Genomic DNA, 6,078 nt, shown 5'->3' with positions numbered 1-6,078 from the left:
AACGTTGTGGCGTACTATTATTTTTAAGGACTACACATAAAACAACGTTGTGGCGTACTATTATTTTTAAGGACTACACATAAAACAACGTTGTGGCATACTATTATTTTTAAGGACTACACATAAAACAACGTTGTGGCATACTATTATTTTTAAGGACTACACATAAAACAACGTTGTGGCGTACTATTATTTTTAAGGACTACACAATCTTATCTTGTTTGCAAGATAATGTGGGGATCAATATGATAAATGCCTCCAATTTCTTTGTGGTATGTTTTGAAAATAAGAGGATACAAGAGATTAGGCTGCACTTAAGACTGTTTTATTTTTATAAAAGGGGTGATTGACCTATGCAACGAGTTGCCATCAACAATAGTAGAGAGCAAAACTTTACAAAAGTTTAAGAAGGAAATCAATTACTTCCTGAAAAGCAAATGATGAGTCTAGATTTTTACATTTCTCAAAGTTCCTTGCTGTCCATAGGTTATTTTATTTTATAAAATAAAGCCAAAACAAAATAAACTTACTAGAACTACCATCACTCCTATAACACACCAATATAGGGTTGGATATTTTGTGGTACTGCACAGGCTCAAACCCAGCTCACCACCTCCAAAATCAAGAGATCTACCACAAGGGAAATCCACACTAGTAAAGTACGGTAGAACCTTGATTAATGGGCACCGCACCATTAAGGACAGACCTTTTCAGTCTCTTTCTTTTTTCTATTTGTAACCAAAATAAATCTTGCAATAACAGGCACCTCGATATTCCAGACTACGGGCAGTGTCTTTAGTCTTGTTCTCTACAAGTTCACTCAATAAAGTGGGCAGTTATCTTTGTATGCCTGTAAAGTATACCACTAAATTCCAAACATCCCAGAAGGATGACCAATTATAAAACACTAGCAATGTTTACTGGATTGGCTCCACACCATATACCGTAATAAAAATTTTCACCAATTCAAAGTGCAATCTTATTATTCTGGGGGAATTCTCATTGTAAACACTGTAGGATATACAAGCTTATAAATTCCACATAGTGTTCTCAAAGCAGAGTTCAAGTTGGCTTATTTCTGTGGGCATGCTTTGTTGCTTTCAAGAGTATCGTATTACAATGTCATGTAAACAGTCTAACAATGAAACACGCAGAGATTTGTTGCTATATTTATAGTGGGTTTTCTACTTCAGTCTTCAACAGTAAAATAAATGTGAAATGTTTAGCAGTTCAAAATGAAAAGAAGTACTTTGAAACTTTTTTTGACTTAGAATAAAGAAAAAAAGGTGCTACTATGGCGTGTGGTCTACATAGATACTACCATCATCACCATATTAATGATTCACTAAAATATAATTAATAATTTATATCGATCCACATTTTAGTTCAGCAAACAATAATAATTTAATAACTTGTGTTTTCTAAAAGAGTACCTTAAATTTAGGTTATAACTGTGCTAGTTTTGATTGTTTAAATTTATTTCATTCCAATTATATTTGCCCCCAGAAATTTTATGTAATGGTATTTTGTACTTTATTAGTTTAAGAGTGTTATTTATAATAAATGATGCCAATTGTAAATAAACGACCTGGTGATGATGATAGTATCTGTGTAGACCACACACTACAATAACACTGAAAAATGGGCACAACTAATCTACCCCCTGTTGACAACACTCCATGTAAAGGAAATGTGCAACTCACAAACACCTGTGTCCTGCATACACCAAACAAAATGGGGACAGACATTAAAGTTCTGAAGAGTCAATATGGAATCCAGCTTTATGCGGCTCATTTTTGATATTAATGGCAACTTGATATAGAGGGCATTTGGATGCAGTCGGAAGGGTATCCTGAATGTAAATGCATAGATTTTTCTTGTATATATATTAGAAATAAAAGTTCCAAGTATGCTTTTCAAAAGGTATCAACTTTTCTTATGAATAATACAAGTTTTAAAACAGCTATTTGTGGGATAATATTCATTGCTGCCTTAAGTACCAATAAGAATAATTACAGAGAAAAAAAATTAACATTTACAACCATAATAAGTTTTTTAAAAAATATTCTGGCACTTCAAATCAGTGTTGTGAAACAAGTCGTATAAGATATGGTGAACCAATATTTCAAACTGTAACTTAGTTTTCGGGTGATACATCGTCTTTGTCAGAAATCCGTACTGTAAGTAGTAGTTAAAATAGTTCATATCTCTTGTATATTTAAATAATCCATGTGCAACATTTGTAAACACACCTAAACCTATCGAGTTTTACAACATCTTGAAAACAAAGTACATAAATGTTTTATTTGGTGAAACTAAAAATAAAATATGGAACTGTTAAATAATACTATTATTATTAGTAACTAATAGTATTACTAATCACTATCAGAACTAGTGCATTATTTACAACTTACACTACCGCTGGACTTAATTTTAATTGTATAATTCTAGCCTAAGCTTTAGGTCTTAGAACATGTAAATAGTATTCACCTAGCAGTTTCTTCTCGCAGTTGGGTAGTGTAGTAACCTTGGTTGGGTTTTACTTTTAAGTGAGGCTTAACACTGTTACTAGCCCCTAATATTAATAACTCAATCGTTTACTAAGATTCAGTTACTGATTTTACATTGGGTTTGTTTCTTAGTAATAGTAGTACAGGCATCTAATAGTAATACAGCAACAATACTGTCTCCAACATAAGGTAAGTTACATATTTTGTTTTACCGATTTTTGATTACTGAAGAATAGTTACTAATTATTGTTATTACTACTAATAGTATTACTATCACAATCAGAATAAGATATGTCACAATACTGTAGTTAAACTTAAACTTTTAAAGTTAAACATAAAACTTCAAGTTGATCACTCATATTCATAATTACACTTAGACGTTAGAGAATATCCTGCAATTTAGTATCACATAACTTGCATCATCATAAAATATCAATATTTTCTAGATTATATTCACGTTAAAAATTCCAATTTATATTACCTCTTGAAAATAAGTATTTGTAAATAATTGTGATATATGTCAAATTTTACAATCTTCTCATCGGTAGGTGGACATAAATATGGCTGACAGTTAGTAACACAACCTGGAGGAACAACATAATCACACCAATAACATTTAATTTCTAGAATAAAAAATTCCAAGATGCAAAGTTTGAATGTTTCCGATATAAAAATTAATTCATATAAGTGATAAAATCAAAAGATAAAACCTATATATTTGATCACTTTTTTCCTCCGTTTTGGTGCAGCGTCTATAATAATTGCAAAAATATTTTGTAACGCTTGATGGCTAGTTTAGGCCATGTATCTGTTATTAACTAACAAAATGAATCACAGGTATTCAGGTGAAGAACCAGGGGCGTTCAGAAACATTTTATTTACGTTCAGTGACTACCTGAGGTAGCGATGATCGATACATCAGGTAACTCTCGTTTAATGTTTAAATATAGACCTGTTTAGGTGCAATTGACATAGTTTTCTTGTTGTTTAACAAAGTTTATATTTCTTGCCAATCTATGTTAATATCTGAAGCTGATCAACGTATAATAATAAACTAGGTTTGAGCCTGTGATAGAGAGGATGGGTAAGAAAATAAGCAGGTATTCTGCCATAAAATCAAGGGTGGTCAGAGATTAGTTAGCACTCTTCATCCTTCTTAAAAAAGAGAAATTCTTAGTTAATGTTTTTGTTTATTTACGAGCAAAGCCACATTGGGCTATCCGCTTTGTCCACCGCGAATAATCGCACTCCGAATTTTAGCTTTTAAGTCCGTAAACTTACCGCTGACCAACTTTGAACAATTTTTTTTTGTATTTATTTAAAGCTAAAAAGAGTTTTATTGAACGAAAGCTTTTTTTCGATAACATCGTACTTGAATTAATTGGGTAACTGTTTCGTCAGAAAATTTGCACCTCCGGTGATCAGAGAACAGACAGCCCATTGTATAGCTTTGTGCTTAACAAACTAGCCAAACCGTTTTTCAATGTGTATAGATTTCTTGTAGGATGAACGCCTTTAAGCATGATTATAATTAATGATGTTTATTATAAGACATCAGTGTTAGGCCTATTATGTTTTCAACACTACATTCTTTATTCAGTCCCTTAGTTTTTCAAGAAGGGTATTTCAAAATATATCCGCCAGATCCACTATTATAAACTCTTCTTGAAAAACGTGTGGATTTGGCTTCTTTTTATCGAGTGTATGGATGTACGTTTAATAACAGGTGAATGACAGGATAGATACCTGTCAATGTTTATAGTGTTTTTTTAATCCTGTAGTGCGAAATTTGCTTTGTTTCTCGATCATAACATTCAAGAGTGATGTTAACAACTTGCTAGCCTTATATAATCATAATTCCATCTATTAAAGACTGAAACATCAAGATTGAAACTGAAATTACCCGAAACGTCGAGATGTATCAACACTTTACCACGGGTTGTTGCTGCTCCTAACCTAACCTAGCCTGTACACAAAGCATTTCTCGATCTATTTTAAGTTAGGTAAGCTTAGCTATAGTTTACTTACTATACCAACCATGATCCCCTCTCTTCTTTGCTGCGGAGACAATATGGTTTCTTCCTTTCTGAAGCTCAAACTTAAGATTTTTTAAGTTCTTTCGTTTTTGGATGTTATAATCAGCAAAAATTCACACTACACGATATTGATGAACTACACACACACTGACAGATACCTCTATTTCTGATCCTGTCATCCACCTTCTCTCAAATGCGGTATCATTCAAACATGACACTTGATAAAAACGACAAAGCAATAAGTATATTCCAACATAATAGAACACAATTCTATTGATAATCTTAAAATAAAATTCAACCACCAAAATGCATTGAAAAACATCAACCCTATTTACCTTTCCTATATCTCAAACCTCTTGAAAAATTACAATAACCCGAGAAAAAAAATCGACAATGTTAAGAGATGGAAATCTTGACAGACACTTTTTCGATTTGAATTAATCTTAAACAGGGATGACCTATCAGTCTTCACAGACATATTATCTATGAAATCCACTGTACTTGCAACGAATCCTACATTGATGGAATTAGTGGTAGACATTGTGTAGCTCATCTCAAAAACAAAGTCAAGACGCTCGCAACGAGACTTTAAAAAAGCCGAAGAAACTTGTCAGTTACCAGTCCTTGTCATTACCATAAAGTCACCGTGAAAAATGTCTCTAGTCATAGCTCTCGGAAGCCTTGAGGATATTCCATCTATCAGACATGATCCAAACGCAGATGTCGAACTTGATAGCTGCTATGGAAAATCAAATGAAGGGGTAGGAATCGAGTGCTTAACCCCACAACATCTCAACTCCTACCAGTCTTTCGCTGTCTGCAACCAGTTGTGAGAAGGCAGTTCCCCCTAACATTTAGGAATAAAAGGCAGTTGTTAAAATAGCCTTATACTGGAAATAAAACACCCTACATTTCCACATTAGTACGACTCCCACCTCTACCCCTTTTGATGATTATTGCAAAATGACATTAAATAGAACTAAGAACCCTTATCTTAATTTATCTGTATTAATAATAAACTTCCATTGTCCTCCTTTTATCTTTACGAAACTTATTCAAGTAATATTGTTACAGTATTAATTGGGTAAGCTGGAGACAGGCCCAGCTACCTGTGGTTGGTCTTTCCGTCCCGGTATACTAAATAATTACTTTAAAAAATTGATGTCTACTTACTTATAAACTTAAGAAAACCTTGAATAACTAGCGTCCTCTTTATGATTTGAAAAATGTAATGTCAGTAATTAAAAATTTATTTTTTAACATACTATCAGATTTATTATAAAAATGTGTATATTTTTATTTGCCAATCTTTTTTAACTTATGTACAAATATCTGAATATTATCTATAAAATAATTGCTATTGTAAAAATAGTTAAAATATTTTTAAATTGAGAAATAACAATTCCTTTTAGAAGTATACACGGGACTACACTGTTAGGGGTGGGTAGTCCAAGGATGGGAAAATTAAAAAATCTCTTCTTTTGTTCTGTCTTCCATGAAAGAATATGTAATTCTAAATACATGCATGATTA

At 32.4% G+C, this 6,078-nt stretch overlaps 1 protein-coding gene across 1 annotated transcript in view; it reads right to left on the bottom strand.

Moving 5' to 3' along the window:
* The window catches only part of LOC106475290 (ras-related protein Rab-14-like), a 10,285-nt gene extending 7,186 nt beyond the window's left edge, over positions 1-3,099 (bottom strand). Inside the window, exon 1 of the mRNA XM_013935983.2 lies at positions 2,992-3,099. The gene's annotated coding sequence lies outside the window, so the exon portion shown is untranslated. The remainder of the gene's footprint in view (positions 1-2,991) is intronic.
* Between the last annotated feature and the right edge of the window lie 2,979 nt (positions 3,100-6,078).

Source organism: Limulus polyphemus, unplaced genomic scaffold (genome assembly GCF_000517525.1).
Source record: "Limulus polyphemus unplaced genomic scaffold, Limulus_polyphemus-2.1.2 Scaffold8360, whole genome shotgun sequence".
Lineage (NCBI taxonomy): Eukaryota > Metazoa > Arthropoda > Merostomata > Xiphosura > Limulidae > Limulus > Limulus polyphemus.
Note: the sequence above shows the minus strand (reverse complement) of the source record. Positions and strands in the feature narration are given on the sequence as shown.